Raw genomic sequence first — 23,789 nt, forward strand, 5'->3', positions numbered from 1 at the left:
TTTGATAGTGAGTCCGACGCCTAGAGGAGTCCCAGTCAGTCCCGTGCGATCCAGGATATTGGTCACTTGTATTATATACGCTTCCTCCACCCTCTATAAGAATCCTCGAGCCTCACTCCGACGTTCGAGGAGTTGTTAGATGCAGGAGTCATGTCACCCACTTCGCTGTGACATATCCACCACCGTTTTTATTGTGAGTCAGTAGTTATGCCACCCTATCCGCCTTTATGTATTATCGGCGTGCTTGTAATAAATTGTTGAGCAGTCTCCGCTCAACCTTGTATTATATTTAGTACTCCTGGTTTTTTCTTCTGTGATCAAGAAATTGTCTACCAGTGAGAAGGATTCTTCTCTACTGGTCCGTAAAAGGGATCGGTTTCTTAATAAATATTTTTATTAGAAAACCGGTCGTGACACAAAGGGTCCTTCCCAAGGCGGGGATAGCTTGTGCGCATCTGTTTGATCTTGGATGAGCCGGAGCACCAAATCTCCCTCCTGGAAGACCCGGGATTTAACCCGGCGACTGTGATAACGGCGCAGGTCTTGTTGGTAAATTGCTGAGCGAGCTGCTGCCACATCACGCTGTTCGTCCAACAAGTCAAGAGCATCTTGGCGCGCCTGTTCATTATCCGCCTCAACATAAGCCACCACTCGAGGCGAGTCATGACGGATGTCACTGGGGAGGACTGCTTCCGCTCCATAAACCATGAAGAAAGGTGTGAAACCCGTAGACCTGTTAGGAGTAGTATTGATGCTCCATAACACGGAGGGTAACTCCTCCACCCAACAACCCGGCGTCCGTTGCAAAGGGACCAAAAGCCGGGGCTTGATGCCTTTCAGAATCTCCTGATTAGCCCTCTCAGCTTGACCATTGGATTGAGGGTGAGCCACTGATGAAACATCAAGTCGAATATGCTCTCGTTGAAAAAACTCCTCCATGGCGCCTTTGGATAGATTGGTACCATTGTCAGTTATAATGCTGTGTGGAAAGTCAAAGCGAAAGATCACCCTTTTCATGAACTGAACCGCCGTGGCTGCGTCACACTTGCTAACTGGCTCTGCTTCAACCCACTTTGTGAATTTGTCAACTGCCACCAAGAGGTGGGTCTTCTTATCCTTGGACCTTTTAAAAGGCCCAACCATATCAAGCCCCCAGACCGCAAATGGCCAAGTGATCGGTATCATCCTCAGCTCCTGAGCCGGCACATGAGCCCGTCGCGAGAACCTCTGGCAACCATCACATTTACTGACCAAGTCCTCCGCATCAGCGTGAGCCGTCAGCCAATAAAAACCATGACGAAAAGCCTTGGCCACAAGGGATTTTGAGCCGGCATGATGGCCACAATCCCCTTCATGAATCTCACGCAAGATCTCTTGACCTTCCTCAGGGGAGACACAACGCTGGAACGCTCCCGTAACACTGCGGCGATGCAACTCACCATTGATAACAACCATTGACTTAGATCGCTGGGTTATTTGTCTGGCCAAAGTTTCATCCTCAGGCAAATCTTCCCGGGTCATGTAAGCCAGATAGGGCACTGTCCAGTCCGGGATGATGTGGAGAGCCGCCACCAATTGTGCCTCCGAGTCAGGGACAACCAAGTCTTCCTCTGTAGGCAACTTAACCGAAGGGTGATGCAAAATGTCCAGGAAAGTATTAGGCGGCACCGGTTTTCGCTGAGAGCCCAGCCGGCTTAAAGCATCAGCCCCCTCGTTCTTCCTGCGATCGATGTGCTCTACTTGGTAACCCTGAAAGTGCCCAGCAATGGCATCAACTTCACGGCGATAAGCCGCCATGAGAGGGTCCTTGGAGTCCCACTTGCCTGATACTTGTTGAGCCACCAAGTCTGAGTCGCCGAAGCACCTTACCCGGCATCTTGAGCTGTAAATACACGTAACACGGCCGAGCCATGAACTTGGCATAAGCCGGCCGCCCAAATATGGCATGATACGGACTTCTTATCTTGACCACCTCAAAGGTCAATTTTTCCACCCTGTAGTTATACTCGTCTCCAAAGGCCACTTCCAACTCGATCTTGCCAACTGGATAAGCTGACTTACCAGGTACCACACCATGGAAAATAGTGTTTGACTGGCTGAGGTTCTTATCAATCAACCCCATACGACGGAAAGTCTCATAATAGAGGATGTTGATACTGCTGCCTCCATCCATGAGCACCTTAGTGAACTTATATCCTCCCACCTGAGGAGCCACCACCAAGGCCAAATGACCCGGATTATCAACCCGGGGAGGGTGATCCTCCCTACTCCACATGATAGGCTGCTCAGACCATCTTAAATAGCGTGGAACCGCCGGCTCAACCGCATTCACGGCCCTCTTATGAAGCTTCTGATCTCGCTTACACAGACTGGTGGTAAATACATGATACTGTCCACCATTAAGCTGCTTTGGGTTGGTCTGATAGCCCCTATGCTACTGTTGATGACCCTGGCCAGACTGCTGATTAAAGCCCCCTTGACCGTTCTGAGGATTAGAATTTGAGCCGCCGCCCGGGCCATGAAAACCGCCAGCGCCTGAGCCGCCGCCCGGGCCATTGTTGCCATTAAAGGCATTGGAATTCTTAAAGGCCTTCATGATTGTGCAATCCTTCCATAGATGAGTAGCTGACTTCTCCCTAGAGCCATGCCTTGGACAAGGCTCATTCAACAGCTGCTCCAGCGTCGGGCCTGACCCGCCGGCTCGGGGAGGTGGCCTCCCCTTGCGTTGCTGGTTATTGCCCTGCGAGCTGGCATTGGCCACGAACTCTAGGCTGTCGTCGGCTTTACGCTTGCCACCTCCTTGGTTCCCCGGGTTATGCTGAGGACCCTTGCCATTGCCGTTCTTCTTTCCCTTCCCTGTCCTTTCATCATCTGAAGCGGGGTCCTTGGTACTATCAGAGTCGGCGTACTTGACGAGAGCCGCCATCAGCGTACCCATATCATTGCAGTCGCGCTTAAGCCGCCCGAGTTTCATCTTCAGGGGCAGGAAGCGACAATTCTGCTCCAACATTAAGACTGCAGAGCCGGCATCCATCTTATCAGATGAATGTATAATCTCTTTGACCCGGCGAACCCAATGTGTCGTAGACTCACCCTCCTGCTGTTTACAGTTAGTCAAATCCACAATTGACATAGACTGCCTACAGGTATCTTTGATGTTTTGGATGAACCGGGCTTTCAACTCAGCCCAAGACCCGATGGAATTCGGTGGTAGCCCTTTCAACCAAGTGCGGCAGTCCCATCCAACATCATGGTGAAGTACTTGGCCATCGCCGCTTCACTGACCTCCAGCAATTCCATGGCCATCTCGTAACTCTCGATCCAGGCTCCAAGTTGTAAGTCAGCCGTGTAATTAGGCACCTTCCTAGGCCCTTTGAAGTCCTTGGGTAGACGTTCATTGCGGAGAGCCGGCACCAAACAAGGGACACCTCCTGTCCTCGTAGGGATACCCACGTCGATGGGAGTCGTCGGATAAGCCGGGGGTGTTTGGTAAGCCGTCAACTGAGGCACCTGCTCCGCCTCTTGCCGCGCTCCATCTTGGTCTGCTGCGCGAAAGGCTCCGTTATGAGCCGGGCTATGGCCAGGGGGCGGGTCATGGCGTCGGACATTACTTGAGCCGGTCGCTGAGACCATGTGTCTGCTATAACTCGGGCTCCGGCCTGGACGAGGGGTTGAGTGGATCCTGTCCCGGCTGTAAAGTACGCCTCTTGCTTCGCCAGCGCTGTCTGAAGGAGTTCTCGGACCCGGCGGGTTTCAACAGCCGTTGGAGAGTCGCCGTCAATTGGGAGAGCCGCCAGCCGTGCTGCCGCGGCGACCATGTTCTCCAGCGGGTTGGCATAATGACCCGGTGGTATTGGCACATACTGAGGCGGGGCAGGGTTCACCCAGGGAGGCCCCATCACTTGTGGCTGAACAGGGGTCCCAGACCCGGGCACTATGATCCCCGGCGGGTTACTAGACCCTGCACCTGGCGTGTTGAAGAGGTTTCGAGGATCGTAGACCGGAGGGAGTCGAGATTGGGCCTTTTGATGCCTCCTTCTCATGACCTCATTGGACGCGTTCTGATCCATCGTGAGTCGGAAGGACTGCGCCTGAATCAGCTGAGTCTGGGCGTCGAGAGCCGCCCTCTTCGCAGCCATCCTGATTCCTTCCGCTGCCAGATCCTCTTTGGCTTTCACTAGATCTAACTTTAACTGCGCCACCTCCGCTTCATGCTGAGCTTGGTCCGCCGGGTCAACCGTGGCAGTCAACAGGGCCGTCATCTTGTCCGTGAGATCCATCAGCACCTGAGCCGGCGAAGGTACTGGATTTCCTGACCCGGCGGCAGGGTTTTGAACAGGCTGTGCACCGGCCATGAAGATTCCGACCCGGCTCGGCGGCTCAAAAGGGTCTGGAATACTGTCACCATCAGAACCACCCATGAGCCTGCCGTCTTGAAGTTGATACAATGAGTTTGACTCATCTGTGGATGACTCGCCGTCAGAGCCGGCGGCCGTCTCATCACCAGATCCTGATCCATCAGAGAGCCCTCCATGGACACATCCCACAAAAGCATGCTTCAGGGCAGGCAGGGCCCGGGCGGGTCATGCGCGCTGAGCCGTCTCGATGAGATCGGCGCAGAGATCCGGCTCAGGGCCCGGCTCACCAATCTTGCCAATGAAGACATGAATTCCGCCGAAGGGGACCTGGTACCCGTACTCAATTGAGCCGGCATCGGGGCCCCAGCTTGCATCGTCGATGTAGAGCTTGCCGTGACGACTCTTAGTCATCCGGCCCATAGTGTATCCCTTGAGCCCTTCGAAGCTGCCCTTCAAGAACTCAAATCCACCGTGCGCTGGCCCCACGGTGGGCGCCAACTGTCGTGGAATTGTCACGGCAGATGTCCTCGAGCTAGGACTTAGTCGTGGAGCCATCGCAGCTAGGAAGCTTGAAGGGGTTAAATGGGACAAGGAACACGAGGGTTATACTGGTTCGGCCCCTTATGGTGAAGGTAAAAGCCTACGTCCAGTTGAGGTAGTATTGATTAGGGTTTCGATGACCAGGGAGCTTAACTGCTATGCCTGGCTCTCGACGAGATCTTTCTTGCCCTTGAACCGCCGCCGGGTCGTCCCTTTATATAGAGAGGTTGACGCCCAGCAGCTCTCAGAGTCCCGGCCGGCTCATAAAAGTGTCCGGCTCGGACTCCCAACTATTCTTGCCTTACACTACAAGTTCTACCATATTAGCAGTTGTACCTACGGGCCTTAAGCCACATCCGGGTCTTAAGCCCATCTTTGGCCGGCCGTCTCCAAGCTTGGCGCCGGGCTTCAACGATGACCATTATGAGTAACCCGGCTCCTCCGGGCGGGTGACTCTAAGGTTTATATCCTCAACAACTCTGTATGACGGAGAGGTATCTCTGGGCCCACTCGGTAATGCATCATCATAATGAGCTCAATGTGACTAAGTAGTTAGTCACGGGATCATGCATTACGGAACAAGTAAAGTGACTTGCCAAAAACGAGATTGAACGAGGTATTGGGATACCGACGATCGAATCTCGGGCAAGTAACGTACCGATTGACAAAGGGAATTGTATACGGGATTGCTTGAATCCTCGACATCGTGGTTCATCCGATGAGATCATCGTGGAACGTGTGGGAGCCAACATGGGTATCCAGATCCCGCTGCTGGTTATTGGCTAGAGAGGTGTCTCGGTCATGTCTGCATGATTCCCGAACCCGTAGGGTCTACACACTTAAGGTTCGATGACGCTAGGGTTATAAGGAAGGTTTGTATGTGATTACCGATTGTTGTTCGTAGTCCCGGATGAGATCCCGGACGTCACGAGGAGTTCCGGATTGGTCCGGAGGTGAATATTTATATATGGGAAGTCATCATACGGTCACCGGAAATATTCGGGGGTATACCGGTATTGTACCGGGACCACCGGAGGGGTTCCGGGGGTCCATCGGGAGGGTCCACCTGCCCCAGAGGGCCTTATGGGCTGTAGGTGGAAGGGAACCAGCCCCTAAGTGGGCTGGGCGCCATCCCCCCTAGGGCCCATGCGCCTAGGGTTGGGGGGAACCCTAAAGGGGGGCGCCCCCTTGCTTGGGGGCAAGCCCCTCCCCCTTGGCCGTCGCCGCCCCTCTAGATCTCATCTAGAGGGGACAGGTCACTTCCCCCTTCTCCCTATAAATAGAGGGGTGGAGGGAGGGCTGCAACACCACATCTAAGGCGCAGCCCCTCCCCTACCCAACACCTCTCCTCCTCTGCGTGAGCTTGGCAAAGCCCTGCCGGAGAACTGCCACTCCACCACCACCACGCCGTCGTGCTGTTGTTGGAGCCTTCTTCCTAAACCTCTCCCTCCTCCTTGATGGATCAAGGCGCGGGAGACGTCACCGGGCTGCACGTGTGTTGAACACGGAGGCACCGTTGTTCGGTGCTTGGATCGGATTCTGCCGCGATCTGAATCGCTACGTGTACGACTCCTCCAACCGCGTTCTTGCAATGCTTCCGCATCGTGATCTTCAAAGGTATGAAGATGCACTCCCCTCTCATTGCTAGTAAACTCCATAGATTGATCTTGGTGATGCGTAGAATTTTTTTTAATTTCTGCAACGATCCCCAACAGTGGCATCATGAGCTAGGTCTATGCGTAGTTTCTATGCACGAGTTGAACACAAGTTGTTGTGGGCGTCGATTTTGTCAATTTACTTGCCATTACTAGTCTTATCTTGATTCGGCGGCATCGTGGGATGAAGTTGTCCGGACCGACCATACACGTACGCTTATGTGAGACAGGTTCCACCGACTGACATGCACTAGTTGCATAAGGTGGCTAGCGGGTGTCTGTCTCTCCCACTTTAGTCGGATCGGATTCGATGAAAAGGGTCCTTATGAAGGGTAAATAGAAATTTGCATATCACGTTGTGGTTTTGGCGTAGGTAAGAAACGTTCTTGCTAGAAACCTATAGCAGCCACGTAAAAATTTTGCAACAACAATTAGAGGACGTCTAATTTGTTTTTGCAACAAGTGTCATGTGATGTGATATGGCTAGAAGGATGTGATGAATGATATATGTGATGTATGAGATTGATCATGTACTTGTAATAGGAATCACGACTTGCATGTCGATGAGTATGACAACCGGCAGGAGCCATAGGAGTTGTCTTAATTTATTTATGACCTGCGTGTCAACTGGAACGTCATGTAATTACTTTACTTTATTGCTAACCGTTAGCCATAGTAGTAGAAGTAATAGTTGGCGAGACAACTTCATGAAGTCACGATGATGGAGATCATGGTGTCATGCCGGTGACGATGATGATCATGGCGCCCCGAAGATGGAGATCAAAAGGAGCAAAATAATATTGGCCATATCATGTCACTATTTGATTGCATGTGATGTTTATCATGTATTACATCTTATTTGCTTAGAACGACGGTAGCATAAATAAGATGATCCCTCGCTAAAATTTCAAGAATTGTGTTCCCCCTAACTGTGCACCGTTGCTAAAGTCCGTTGTTCCGAAGCACCACGTGATGATCAGGTGTGATAGGTCCTAACGTTCGCATACACCGGGTGTAAGCCAGATTTACACACGCAATACACTTAGGTTGACTTGACGAGCCTAGCATGTACAGAGATGGCCTCGGAACACGGAAGACCGAAAGGTCGAACATGAGTCATATAGAAGATACGATCAACATGAAGATGTTCACCGATGATGACTAGTCCATCTCACGTGATGATCGGACACGGCCTAGTTGACTCGGATCATGTATCACTTAGATGACTAGAGGGATGTCTGTCTGAGTGGGAATTCATTAATAATTTTATTAGATGAACTTAATTATCATGAACTTAGTCTAAAATCTTTACAATATGTCTTGTAGATCAAATGGCCCACGCTAATGTCAATCTCAACTTCAACTCGTTCCTAGAGAAAACCAAGCTGAAAGACGATGGTAGCAACTATACAGACTGGGTCCGGAACTTGAGGATCATCCTCATAGCTGCCAAGAAAGCATATGTCCTTGAAGCACCGCTAGGTGAAGCACCCGTCCCAGCAAACCAAGACGTTATGAACGCCTGGCAAACACGTGTTGATGATAACTCCCTGGTTCAGTGTGGCATGCTTTACAGCTTAGAACCGGGGCTCCAAAAGCGTTTCGAGCAGCACGGAGCATATGAGATGTTCCAAGAGCTGAAAATGGTTTTCCAAGCTCATGCCCGGGTCGAGAGATATGAAGTCTCCGACAAGTTCTACTGTTGTAAGATGGAGGAGAATAGTTCCGTCAGCGAACACATACTCAAAATGTCTGGGTTGCTGTAACGCCCACGATGCGGCTATATCTCCCACGTGTCGAGGCACGACTTAGAGGCATAACCACATTGTGGTTTTGTCGCAAGAAGGGTCATCTTCACACAATCCCATGTAATGAACAAGAATGGGATAACGAGAGTTGGCTTACAATCGCCACTTCACACAATACATAAATATAAATCATACATCATCCAAAATACACACATAGACCGACTACGGTCAAGATCCAAATGAAAATAAGATAACCCCAAAAGCTAGATCCCCGATCGTCCCAACTGGGCTCCACTACTGATCATCAGAAAAGACACATAGTAACGACCACGTTCCTCATCGAACTCCCACTTGAGGTCGATCTCATCATCTGCACTGGCATCGTCGGCACCTGCAACTGTTTTGGTAGAATCTATGAGTCACGAGGACTCAGCAATCTCACACCCGCGAGATCAAGACTATTTAAGCTTATAGGAAAAGGATGGTGTAATGAGGTGGAGCTGCAGCAGGCAATAAGCATATATGGTGGCTAACATACGCAAAAGAGAGCGAGAAGAGAAGCAACGGAACGGTCGTCATCTAGCAATGACCAAGAAGTGATCATGAACTCCTACTCACGTCATTCATAACTCAAACCATGTTCACTTCCCGGACGCCGCCGAGAAGAGACCATCACGGCTACACACATGGTTGATGTATTTTAATTGGGTCAAGTGACAAGTTCTCTACAACCGGACATTAACAAATTCCCATCTGCCTCATAACCGCGGGCACGGCTTTCGAAAGATAATACCCTGCAGGGGTGTCCCAACTTAGCCCATCATAAGCTCTCACGGTCAACGAAGGATAAACCTTCTCCCAGGAAGACCCGATCAGTCTCGGAATCCCGGTCTACAAGACATTTCGACAATGGTAAAACAAGACCAGCAAAGCCGCCCGATGTGCCGACAAATCCCGATAGGAGCTGCACATATCTCGTTCTCAGGGCACAACGGATGAGCCAGACGTCGGGTTGGCATAGACCCTGGTTGCCCAGGGGGCGCCGGACATCGCTCGGTCTGGGCCAGCACTCGAAGGAGCACTGGTCCGAGGGTTTAAAATAAAGATGACCCTCGGGCTCGCGAAAACCCGGGGGAAAAAGGCTTAGGTGGCAAATGGTAAAACCAAAGTTGGGCCTTGCTGGAGGAGTTTTATTCAAGGCGAACTGTCAAGGGGGTCCCATAAATCACCCAACCGCGTAAGGAACGCAAACTCAAGGAACATAATACCGGTAAGACAGAAACTAGGACGGCAAGAGTGGAACAAAACACCAGGCATAAGGCCGAGCCTTCCACCCTTTACCAAATATATAGATGAATTAATTAAATAAGAGATATTGTGATATCCCAGAATATCCATGTTCCGACATGGAACCAACTTCAACTTCTCCTGCAACTAACAACGCTATAAGAAGGGCTGAGCAAAAACGGTAACTTAGCCAAACAACGGTTTTGCTAGGAAAGGATGGTTAGAGGCTGACATGGCAATATGGGAGGCATGATATAGCAAGTGGTAGGGAGCGCAGCATGGCAATAGAGCGAACAACTAGCAAAGCAAAGATAGAAGTGATTTCGAGGGGTGGTCATCTTGCCTGCAAGGTTCTCAGAGTTGTCGAAAGCTTGATCCTCGTAAGCGTACTCAACAGGTTCCTCGTTCACGAACTCGTCTCCCGGCTCTACCCAACACAAGAACACAAGCAACGGAACCACAATCAATCATGGGAAAAGCACAAGCAACATGATGCAATATATGAATGATATGCACGATATGATATGCGATGCATATGCGTGCTCCGGAAGGAAAATGATGAACAAGGCAGTAACTTGGCAAACCAAGCATGCCACGGGAAAGATGAGATGATTTCGGTCGAAATCGATATAAAGATCGCCGGAAACGGATGCACGGTTTGCAAATGGCAAGCAAAACAAGAATGACACGAATCTGCGATTAACAGCATGATAGCACTTAGAATGCAACAAGTAACTATGCTACAGCACTCCAACATAGCAACAAAGCATATGGAAGTAATCTACAGGAGATGCTTGACAAAATATGAACAATGAGCTACGGCTAGATCACAACATAACAAGCTCAAACAAGCATGGCAAAAGTGCAAAAGAAATCAGGTTCACAGACTTGGTGAAATTACTGGACATGCCTGAAACAGCATCAGGTAGCAATGTTTAGAGCAAGAAAGACATATGCTACAGGAACTTTACATGGCAAAACAAGGCATGGCAGTAATCTACTAAATGCATATGACAAAAGTCTCTTAATGACCATAAGCCAAAAAGGACCAGAAGATATGATGGCAACCATGTAAACATAGAAAATTTCGTTATCAGGTTTCAGACTTGGCAGAAAACAGAGCATGGCAGAAACAATAATATGAAGGCATCTAGGTGAGCTTGATGCACTCACCCCAAAGAAATGCATGACAAAACAAGCATATCTACAGAAAGATGGCATGTTTATGAAGCTATCCATGACAAGATCAAGTACATAGCATGAATGGATCAACTACAACAAGCTTGGCAAAATTGAATAACACGTAAACCATCTGCCAGAAATATTTTATAGCAAAAGTAGAGCAAGATTAAGTCATGCTATAGCACTCCATAATTGCAAACAAGGGCAGGAATGGATCGCGATGCGGAAGCGTTGCAAGAACGCGGATGAAGGAGTCGTACTCGTAGCGATTCAGATCGCGGTTGATTCCGATCTAAGCACCGAAGAACGGTGCCTCCACGTTCAACACACGTGCAGCCCGGTGACGTCTCCCACGCCTTGATCCAGCAAGGAGAGAGGGAGAGGTTGGGGAAGACTCCGTCCAGCAGCAGCACGACGGCGTGGCGGTGATGGAGGAGCGTGGCAATCCCGCAGGGCTTCGCCAAGCACCACGGGAGAGGAGGAGGAGGGAGAGGGGTAAGGCTGCACCGAAAGAGAGACGTTCTCGTGTGTCTTGGGCAGCCCAAACCTCAACTATATATAGGGGGGAGCTGCGCCCCCTCTAGGGTTCCCACCCCAAGGGGTGGCGGCCAGCCCTAGATCCCATCCAGGGGGCGGCCAAGGGGAGGAGAGGGGGGGCGCCACTAGGGTGGGCCTTAAGGCCCATCTGGACCTAGGGTTTGTCCCCTCCCACTCTCCCATGCGCCTTGGGCCTTGGTGGGGGGCGCACCAGCCCACCTGGGCTGGTCCCCTCCCACACTTGGCCCACGCAGCCTTCTGGGGCTGGTGGCCCCACTTGGTGGACCCCCGGGACCCTCCCGGTGGTCCCGGTACATTACCGATATCACCCGAAACTTTTCTGGTGACCAAAACAGGACTTCCCATATATAAATCTTTACCTCCGGACCATTCCGGAACTCCTCGTGACGTCCGGGATCTCATCCAGGACTCCGAACAACATTCGGTAACCACGTACATACTTTCCCTATAACCCTAGCGTCATCGAACCTTAAGTGTGTAGACCCTACGGGTTCGGGAACCATGCAGACATGACCGAGACGTTCTCCGGTCAATAACCAACAGCGGGATCTGGATACCCATGTTGGCTCCCACATGTTCCATGATGATCTCATCGGATGAACCACGATGTCGGGGATTCAATCAATCCCGTATGCAATTCCCTTTGTCTATCGGTATGTTACTTGCCCGAGATTCGATCGTCGGTATCCCGATACCTTGTTCAATCTCGTTACCGGCAAGTCTCTTTACTCGTTCCGTAACTCACATCATCCCGTGATCAACCCCTTGGTCACACTGTGCACATTATGATGATGTCCTACCGAGTGGGCCCAGAGATACCTCTCCGTTTACACGGAGTGACAAATCCCAGTCTCGATTCGTGCCAACCCAACATACACTTTTCGGAGATACCTGTAGTGCACCTTTATAGTCACCCAGTTACGTTGTGACGTTTGGTACACCCAAAGCATTCCTACGGTATCCGGGAGTTGCACAATCTCATGGTCTAAGGAAATTATACTTGACATTAGAAAAGCTCTGAGCAAACGAACTACACGATCTTGTGCTAGGCTTAGGATTGGGTCTTGTCCATCACATCATTCTCCTAATGATGTGATCCCGTTATCAACGACATCCAATGTCCATGGTCAGGAAACCGTAACCATCTATTGATCAACGAGCTAGTCAACTAGAGGCTTACTAGGGACATGGTGTTGTCTATGTATCCACACATGTATCTGAGTTTCCTATCAATACAATTGTAGCATGGATAATAAACGATTATCATGAACAAGGAAATATAATAATAACCAATTTATTATTGCCTCTAGGGCATATTTCCAACAGTCTCCCACTTGCACTAGAGTCAATAATCTAGTCCACATCACCATGTGATTAACACTCATAGGTCACATCACCATGTGACCAACATCCAAAGAGTTTACTAGAGCCAACAATCTAGTTCACATCACTATGTGATTAACACTCAGTGAGTTCTGGTTTGATCATGTTATGCTTGTGAGAGAGGTTATTAGTCAACGGGTCTGAACCTTTCAGATCCGTGTGTGCTTTACGAATATCTATGTCATCTTGTGGATGCTACCACACGCTATTTGGAGCCATTTCAAATAATTGCTCTACTATACGAATCTGGTTTACTACTCAGAGTCATCCGGATTAGTGTCAAAGTTCGCATCGACGTAACCCTTTACGACGAACTCCTTTTCACCTCCATAATCGAGAAAATTCCTTAGTCCACTAGATACTAAGGATAAGTTCGACCGCTGTCATGTGATCCATTCCCGGATCACTATTATACCCCTTGACCAACTCATGGCAAGGCACACTTCATGTGCGGTACACAGCATAGCATACTGTAGAGCCTACGTCTAAAGCATAGGGGACGACCTTCGTCCTTTCTCTCTCTTCAGCTGTGGTCAGGTCTTGAGTCTTACTCAATACTCACACCTTGTAACACAGCCAAGAACTCCTTCTTTGCTGATCTATTTTGAACTCTTTCAAAATCATATCAAGGTGTGCGTTCTTTGAAAGTATCATCGGGCGTCTTGATCTATCTCTATGGATCTTGATGCCCAATATGTAAGCAGCTTTATCCAGGTCTTCCTTTGAAAAACTCCTTTTAAAAAACCTTTATGCTTTCCAGAAATTTTTACATCATTTCGGATCAACAATATGTCATTCACATATACTTATCAGAAATGTTGTAGTGCTCCCACTCACTTTATTGTAAATACAAGTTTCTAACAAACTTTGTATAAACCCAAAAACTTTGATCACTCCATCAAAGCGTATATTCTGACTCCGAGATGCTTGCTCTAATCCATGGAAGGATCGCTGGAGCTAGCATACCTTTTAGCATCCTTAGGATCGACAAAACCTTTCTGATTGTATCACATACAACCTTTCCTTACGAAAACTGGTAAGGAAACTTGTTTTGACATCCATCTACCAGATTTCATAAATGCAGCTAATGCTAACATGATTCCGACGGACTTAAGCATCGCTACGGATGGGAAAATCTCATCGTAGTCAACTCCTTGAACTTGTGGAAATACTCTTTGCCACAAGTCGAGCTTCATAGATGGTAACATTACCGTCCATGTCCGTCTTCTTCTTAAAGATCCATTTATCTCGGATTTCATGGCTTCTAACCATTTGTCGGAATATGGGCCCACCATCGCTTCTCCATAGCTCGTAGGTTCATTGTTGTCTAACAACATGACTTTCAAGACAGGATCACGTACCACTCTGAAGTAGCACGCATCCTCGTCGTCCTACGAGGTTTGGTAGTGACTTAATCCGAAGTTTCATGATCACTATCATAAGCTTCCACTTCAATTGGTGTAGGTGCCACAGGAACAACTTCCTGTGCCCTGCTACACACTAGTTGAAGTGACGGTTCAATAACCTTATCAAGTCTCCACCATCCTCCCACTCAATTCTTTCGAGAGAAACTTTTCCTCGAGAAAGGACCTGTTTCTAGAAGCAATTACTTTTGCTTCCAGATCTGAAATAGGAGGTATACCCAATTGTTTTTGGGTATTCTATGAAGACGCATTATCCGCTTTGGGTTCGAGCTTATCAGCCTGAAACTTTTTCACATAAGCATCGCAACCCCAAACTTTTAAGAAACGACAACTTAGGTTTCTCTAAACGATGTCGTCTCAATGGAATTGCGTGGTGCCCTATTTAAAGTGAATGCAGTTGTGTCTAATGCCTAACCCATAAACGATAGTGGTAATTCGATAAGAGACATCATGGCATGCACCATATCCAATAGGGTGCAGTTATGATGTTCGGACACACCATCACACTATGGTGTTCCAGGCGGTATTAATTGTGAGACACTTTCCACAGTGTCTTAATTGTGTGCCAAACTCGTAACTCAGATACTCATCTCTATGATCATATCACAGACATTTTATCCTCTTGTCACGACAATCTTCAACTTCACTCTGAAATTACTTGAACCTTTCAATAATTCAGACTTGTGTTTTATCAAGTAAATACACTCAGCATCTACTCAAATCATCTGTGAAGTAAGAACATAACGATATCCACTGCATGCCTCAGCACTCATTGGACTGCATACATCAAAATGTATTACTTACAATAAGTTGCTCTCTTGTTCCATCTTACTGAAAACGAGGCCTTTCAGTCATCTTGCCCATGTGGTATGATTTGCATGTCTCAAGTGATTCAAAATCAAGTGAGTCCAAACGATCCATCTGCATGGAGTTTCTTCATGCATATATACCAATAGACATGGTTCGCATGTCTCAATCTTTTCAAAAACGAGTGAGTCCAAAGATCCATCTACATGGAGCTTCTTCATGCGTTTTATCCCAATATGACTCAAATAGCAGTGCCACAAGTATGTGGTACTATCATTACTTTTGGCATGAACATGTGTATCACTACGATCGAGATTCATTTTAGGTGCAAGACCATTGAAGGTATTATTCAAATAAACAGAGTAACCATTATTCTCCTTAAATGAATAACCGTATTGCGATAAACGTAATCCAATCATGTTTATGCTCAACGCAAACACCAATCTCGATGGTAGAGGGAGCATGCGATGCTTGATCACATCAACCTTGGAAACACTTCCAACACACATCGTCATCTCACCTTTAGCTAGTCTCCATTTATTCCGCAGCTTTTATTTCGAGTTACTAGCACTTAGCAACCGAACCGGTATCTAATACCCTAGTGCTGCTAGGAGTACTAGTAAAGTACACATTCATATAACGTATATCCAATATACTTCTGTCGACCTTGCCCGCCTTCTAATCTACCAAGTATCTAGGGTAGTACTGCTTTAGTGACCGTTCCCCTCATTACAGAAGCACTTAGTCTCGGGTTTGGGTTCAACCTTGGGATTCTTCACTAGAGCAGCAAATGATTTGCTGTTTCATGAAGTATCCCTTTTTTTCCCTTGCCCTTCTAGAAACTAGTGGTTTTACTAACCATCAACAATTGATGCTCCTTCTTGATTTCTACTTTCGCGGTGTCAAACATCGCGAATAGCTCAAGGATCATCATATCTATCCCTGATATGTTATAGTTCATCACGAAGCTCTAATAGCTTGGTGGTAGTGACTATGGAGAACCATCACTATCTCATCTGGAAGATTAACTCCCACTCGATTCAAGCGATTGTGGCACTCAGACAATCTGAGCACATGCTCAACGATTGAGCTTTTCTCCCTTAGTATGCAGGCTTAAGAAACTTGTCAGAGGTCTCATACCTCTTGACGTGGGCACTAGTCTGAAATCCCAATTTCAGTCTTCGAAACATCTCATATGTTCTGCGACGTTTCAAAAACCGTCTTTGGTGCCACAATTCTAAACCGTTAGCATTACGCACTGAACTATCACGTAGTTATCAAAACGTGTATGTCAGATGTTCCGCAACATCTACAGACGACGTTGAGGTTCAACACACCGAGCGGTGCATTAAGGACATAAGCCTTCTGTGCAGCAATGAGGACAATCCTCAGTTTACGGACCCAGTCCGCATAATTGCTACTACCAACTTTCAACTAAATTTTTCTCTAGGAACATATCTTAAACAGTAGAACTAAAGCGTATGACATAATTTGCAAAGACCTTTTGACTATGTTCATGATAATGAAGTTCATCTGATTATTGAACTCCCACTCAGATAGACATCCCTCTAGTCATCTAACTGATACATGATCCGAGTCAAACTAGGCCGTGTCCGATCATCACGTGAGACGGACTAGTCATCATCGGTGAACATCTCCATGTTGATCGTATCTTCTATACGACTCATGCTCGACCTTTCGGTCTCTTGTGTTCCGAGGCCATGTCTGTACATGCTAGGCTCGTCAAGTCAACCTAAGTGTTTTGCATGTGTTCCGAGGCCATGTCTGTACATGCTAGGCTCGTCAACACCCGTTGTATTCGAACGTTAGAATCTATCACACCCGATCATCACGTGGTGCTTCGAAACAACGAACCTTCGCAACGGTGCACAGTTAGGGGGGAACACGTCTCTTGAAATTTTAGTGAGGGATCATCTTACTTACTACCATCGTTCTAAGCAAATAAGATGCATAACATGATAAACATCACATGCAATCAAATAGTGACATGATATGGCCAATATCATTTTGCTCCTTTGATCTCCATCTTCGGGGCACCATGATCATCTTTGTCACCGGCATGACACCATGATCTCCATCATTGTGTCTTCATGAAGTTGTCACGCCAACGATTACTTCTACTTCTATGGCTAACGCGCTTAGCAATAAAGTAAAGTAATTTACATGGCGTTATTCAATGACACGCAGGTCATACAAAAAATAAAGACAACTCCTATGGCTCCTGCCGGTTGTCATACTCATCGACATGCAAGTCGTGATTCCTATTACAAGAATATGATCAATCTCATACATCACATATATCATTCATCACATCTTCTGGCCATATCACATCACATAGCACATGCTGCAAAAACAAGTTAGACGTCCTCTAATTGTTGTTGCAAGTTTTTACGTGGCTTGTATAGGTTTCTAGCAAGAACGTTTCTTACCTACGTAAAACCACAACGTGATATGCCAATTTCTATTTACCCTTCATAAGGACCCTTTTCGTCGAATCCGTTCCGACTAAAGTGGGAGAGACAGACACCCGCTAGCCACCTTATGCAACTAGTGCATGTCAGTCGGTGGAACCTGTCTCACGTAAGCGTACGTGTAAGGTCGGTCCGGGCCGCTTCATCCCACAATGCCGCCGAAACAAGATAAGACTAGTAACGACAAGTAAATTGACAACATCGATGCCCACAACTACTTTGTGTTCTACTCGTGCATAGAAACTACGCATAGACCTAGCTCATGATGCCACTGCAGGGGAACGTAGCAGAAATTCAAAATTTTCTACGCATCACCAAGATCAATCTATGGAGTAATCTAGCAACGAGGGAAGGGGAGTGCATCTACATACCCTTGTAGATTGCAATGCGGAAGCGTTGCAAGAACGCGGATGAAGGAGTCGTACTCGTAGCGATTCAGATCGCGGTTGATTCCGATCTAAGCACCGAAGAACGGTGCCTCCGCGTTCAACACACGTGCAGCCCGGTGACGTCTCCCACGCCTTGATCCAGCAAGGAGAGAGGGAGAGGTTGGGGAAGACTCCGTCCAGCAGCATCATGACGGCGTGGTGGTGATGGAGGAGCGTGGCAATCCTGCAGGGCTTCGCCAAGCACCGCGGGAGAGGAGGAGGAGGGAGAGGGGTAAGGCTGCACCGAAAGAGAGACGTTCTCGTGTGTCTTGGGCAGCCCAAACCTCAACTATACATAGGGGGGGAGGGAGCTGCGCCCCCTCTAGGGTTCCCACCCCAAGGGGTGGCGGCCAGCCCTAGATCCCATCCAGGGGGGCGGCCAAGGGGAGGAGAGGGGGGGCGCCACTAGGGTGGGCCTTAAGGCCCATCTGGACCTAGGGTTTGTCCCCTCCCACTCTCCCATGCGCCTTGGGCCTTGGTGGGGGGGCGCACCAGCCCACCTGGGGCTGGTCCCCTCCCACACTTGGCCCACGCAGCCTTCTGGGGCTGGTGGCCCCACTTGGTGGACCCCCGGGACCCTCCCGGTGGTCCCGGTACATTACCGATATCACCCGAAACTTTTCCGGTGACCAAAACAGGACTTCCCATATATAAATCTTTACCTCCGGACCATTCCGGAACTCCTCGTGACGTCCGGGATCTCATCTGGGACTCCCAACAACATTCGGTAACCACGTACATACTTTCCCTATAACCCTAGCGTCATCGAACCTTAAGTGTGTAGACCCTACGGGTTCGGGAACCATGCAGACATGACCGAGACGTTCTCCGGTCAATAACCAACAGCGGGATCTGGATACCCATGTTGGCTCCCACATGTTCCACGATGATCTCATCGGATGAACCACGATGTCGGGGATTCAATCAATCCCGTATGCAATTCCCTTTGTCTATCGGTATGTTACTTGCCCGAGATTCGATTGTCGGTATCCCGATACCTTGTTCAATCTCGTTACCGGCAAGTCTCTTTACTCGTTCCGTAACTCACATCATCCCGTGATCAACCCCTTGGTCACACTGTGCACATTATGATGATGTCCTACCGAGTGGGCCCAGAGATACCTCTCCGTTTACACGGAGTGATAAATCCCAGTCTCGATTCGTGCCAACCCAACAGACACTTTTCGGAGATACCTGTAGTGCACCTTTATAGTCACCCAGTTACGTTGTGACGTTTGGTACACCCAAAGCATTCCTACGGTATCCGGGAGTTGCACAATCTCATGGTCTAAGGAAATGATACTTGACATTAGAAAAGCTCTGAGCAAACGAACTACACGATCTTGTGCTAGGCTTAGGATTGGGTCTTGTCCATCACATCATTCTCCTAATGATGTGATCCCGTTATCAACGACATCCAATGTCCATGGTCAGGAAACCGTAACCATCTATTGATCAACGAGCTAGTCAACTAGAGGCTTACTAGGGGCATGGTGTTGTCTATGTATCCACACATGTATCTGAGTTTCCTATCAATACAATTGTAGCATGGATAATAAACGATTATCATGAACAAGGAAATATAATAATAACCAATTTATTATTGCCTCTAGGGCATATTTCCAACAATGTTACCATCTATAAAGCTCAACTTGTCGCTAAGGATTATCGACAAGTTCAAGGAGTTGACTACGATGAGACCTTCCCACCCGTAGCGAAGCTGAAGTCCGTCTGAATCATGTTAGCAATTGCCGCATTCTACGATTATGAAACATGGCAAATGGACGTCAAAACGGCATTCCTTAACGGCTTCCTTAAGGAAGAATTGTATATGATGCAGCCGGAAGGTTTTGTCGATCCTAAGAATGCTATCAAGGTATGCAAGCTCCAGCGCTCAATCTATGGGCTGGTGTAGGCATCTCGGAGTTGGAACATTCACTTTGATGAGATGATCAAAGCATTTGGGTTTACACAGACTTATGGAGAAGCCTGTGTTTACAAGAAAGTGAGTGGGAGCTCTGTAGCGTTTCTCATATTATATGTGGATGACATACTATTGATGGGAAATGATATAGAATTCTTGGAAAGTATAAAGGCCTACTTGAATAAGTGTTTTTCAATGAAGGACCTTGGAGAAGCTGCTTATATATTAGGCATCAAGATCTATAGAGATAGATCGAGACGCCTCATTAGTCTTTCACAAAGCACATACCTTGACAAGATATTGAAGAAGTTCAATATGGATCAGTCCAAGAAGGGGTTCTTGCCTGTATTGCAAGGTGTGTGATTGAGCACGGCTCAATGCCCGACCACGGCAGAAGATAGAGAAAAGATGAGTGTCATCCCCTATGCCTCGGCCATAGGGTCTATTATGTATGCCATGCTGTGTACCAGACCTGATGTAAACCTTGCCGTAAGTTTGGTAGGAAGGTACCAAAGTAATCCCGGCATGGAACACTGGACAGCGGTCAAGAACATCCTAAAGTACCTGAAAAGGACTAAGGATATGTTTCTTGTTTATGGAGGTGACGAAGAGCTCGTCGTAAAGGGTTACGTCGATGCTAGCTTCGACACAGATCTGGATGACTCTAAGTCACAAACCGAATACGTGTAAATTTTGAATGGTGGGGCAGTCAGCTGGTGCAGTTGCAAGCAAAGCGTCGTGGCGGGATCTACATGTGAAGCGGAGTACATGGCAGCCTCGGAGGCAGCACATGAAGCAATCTGGATGAAGGAGTTCATTGCCGACCTAGGAGTTATTCTCAATGCATCGGGGCCGATGACTCTCTTCTGTGACAACACTGGAGCTATTGCCCTTGCCAAGGAGCCCAGGTTTCACAAGAAGACCAGGCACATCAAGCGTCAATTCAACTCCATTCGTGAAAATGTTCAAAATGGAGACATAGATATTTGTAAAGTGCATACGGATTTGAATGTCGCAGATCTGTTGACTAAACCTCTTCCACGGGCGAAACATGATCAACACCAGAACTCTATGGGTGTACGATTCATCACAATGTAACTAGATTATTGACTCTAGTGCAAGTGGGAGACTGTTGGAAATATGCCCTAGAGGCAATAATAAAACGGTTATTATTGTATTTCCTTGTTCATGATAATTGTCTATTGTTCATGCTATAATTGTGTTATCCGGAAATCGTAATACATGTGTGAACACATAGACCATAACATGTCCCTAGTGAGCATCTAGTTGACTAGCTCGTTGATCAATAGATGGTTACATTTTCCTGACCATGGACATTAGATGTCATTGATAACGGGATCACATCATTAGGAGAATGATGTGATGGACAAGACCCAATCCTAAGCATAGCACTAGATCGTGTAGTTTGTTTGCTAAAGCTTTTCTAATGTCAAGTATCATTTCCTTAGACCATGAGATCGTGCAACTCCCGGATACCGTAGGAATGCTTTGGGTGTACCAAACGTCACAACGTAACTGGGTGGCTATAAAGGTGCACTACAGGTATCTCCGAAAGTGTGTTGGGTTGGCACGGATCGAGACTGGGATTTGTCACTCCATATGACGGAGAGGTATCTCTGGGCCCACTCGGTAATGCATCATCATAATGAGCTCAATGTGACTAAGTAGTTAGTCACGGGATCATGCATTACGGAACGAGTAAAGTGACTTGCCGGAAACGAGATTGAACGAGGTATTGGGATACCGACGATCGAATCTCGAGCAAGTAACGTACCGATTGACAAAGGGAATTGTATACGGGATTGCTTGAATCCTCGACATCGTGGTTCATCCGATGAGATCATCGTGGAACGTGTGGGAGCCAACATGGGTATCCAGATCCCGCTGCTGGTTATTGGCTAGAGAGGTGTCTCGGTCATGTCTGCATGATTCCCGAACCCGTAGGATCTACACACTTAAGGTTCGATGACGCTAGGGTTATAAGGAAGGTTTGTATGTGATTACCGAATGTTGTTCGGAGTCCCGGATGAGATCCCGGACGTCACGAGGAGTTCCGGATTGGTCCGGAGGTGAAGATTTATATATGAGAAGTCATCATACGGTCACCGGAAATATTCGGGGGTATACCTGTATTGTACCGGGACCACCGGAGGGGTTCCGGGGGTCCATCGGGAGGGTCCACCTGCCTCGGAGGGCCTTATGGGCTGTAGGTGGAAGGGAACCAGCCCCTAAGTGGGCTGGGCGCCATCCCCCCTAGGGCCCATGCGCCTAGGGTTGGGGGGACCCTAAAGGGGGGTGCCCCCCTTGCTTGGGGGGCAAGCCCCTCCCCCTTGGCCGCCGCCCCCCTCTAGATCTCATCTAGAGGGGCCGGGCCCCTTCCCCCTTCTCCCTATAAATAGAGGGGTGGAGGGAGGGCTGCAACACCACATCTAAGGCGCAGCCCCTCCCCTCCCCAACACCTCTCCTCCTCCGCGTGAGCTTGGCGAAGCCCTGCCGGAGAACTGCCACTCCACCACCACCACGCCGTCGTGCTGCTGTTGGAGCCTTCTTCCTCAACCTCTCCCTCCTCCTTGCTGGATCAAGGCGCGGAAGACGTCACCGGGCTGCACGTGTGTTGAACACGGAGGCACCGTTGTTCGGTGCTTGGATCGGATTCTGCCGCGATCTGAATCGCTACGTGTACGACTTCTCCAACCGCGTTCTTGCAACGCTTCCGCATCGCGATCTTCAAAGGTATGAAGATGCACTCCCCTCTCGTTGCTAGTAAACTCCATAGATTGATCTTGGTGATGCGTAGAATTTTTTTTAATTTCTGCAACGATCCCCAAAAGCTCCTTGGGTAGATCAAGAGCTGTTGACGCAGGTGGTAGGATTCCAGGGTCAACCGCCGGCGGTGAAGGAGACGCGGCACCAAATGACGATGGCAAAGCAACCCCAGAAGGCGAGCGATGGGCACCCCCCATAGGCAGTTGCCAAGGGAAGCGGATCAGCATGCCCAGCTTGCGGAAGTCGCCCATGGAGGCGATGAGCGTGGCAACGTCAGGCGAGGCAACAGTGAATGAGAAACAAGAGTCTCCGTCATCCGTGACGTTGAAATGGTGGTGGACGGCGCCGAAGAGGCTAGCGAGGATGAGGCCCAAAGTAATGGCATCGAGGGCGAAAGGAAACTATATGACGCACGCGTACATGCGGCATCTGTGCGGCTGGTTTGGTGGGTGAATGGAGACTGACGAGCGACATTGTGCCCAATCCACACCTTCGAAGTGGAGGCCCAGATCCTCTGGGATTTGGAGCAGTCGTGCAATCGACATACAAGTCACAACAGAGTGGGATGGAGGTGGGAGCGGGGGCAGGGTTCTAGCGAAAGAGAATGAGTAGTTGCGGTGGCGGATTGCGGATTGGGCGAGGATGAGCTCTGCAACACGCGCAGAGGCAACATGGAAGCGGAAGACTAGGGGAGAGCATTTGGCAACGAAGAAGTCAGCAGCAGAGCCACCAAGGACGGCTTGAAGCAGAGTGGCGATAGCTATGGCATCAAGGTGGTGGTTGGAGTAGTCGAAGACGATGTAGAGCGGCGAGGCGAGGTGCATGGCTGGGGTGGTGATGTCGAGGCGGAGGTAGTAGCAACAATCATCTTCGTACTCCAATCCCATGGCATTGCCGCAACCCAGGAAGCAGCGGAGCGCAACCTGACCGGCTTTGACATAGGGTAGGTCAAAGAATGGCGAGGGTGGTGGTGCAACAGAGGGGAGGAGCGCGTTGAAAGGGTTGGTGGCTAGAGCTAGGTCAGGCGGAGGGACAGCCGGGTGATTTTTGTTGGCTGGAGCTTGGCCGGAGGCCGGTGAGGAGGGAGGAGGGGGAGCAGGAGCGGGAGCGGGAGCGGGAGCCATCTTTCGGGGCACCCCCAGGCCACTGTTTTCTACACGTAATAGTAATACGTTTGGCATGCAAAACATAATATAAATTAGTGATCAACTGTCCG

General features: G+C 48.7%; 1 pseudogene; it reads right to left on the reverse strand.

Annotated features, from left to right (window-relative positions):
- Positions 1 to 23,697, reverse strand: part of LOC109739477 (uncharacterized) — a 34,196-nt pseudogene extending 10,499 nt beyond the window's left edge.
- Between the last annotated feature and the right edge of the window lie 92 nt (positions 23,698 to 23,789).

This window comes from Aegilops tauschii, chromosome 6, assembly GCF_002575655.3.
Source record: "Aegilops tauschii subsp. strangulata cultivar AL8/78 chromosome 6, Aet v6.0, whole genome shotgun sequence".
Lineage (NCBI taxonomy): Eukaryota > Viridiplantae > Streptophyta > Magnoliopsida > Poales > Poaceae > Aegilops > Aegilops tauschii.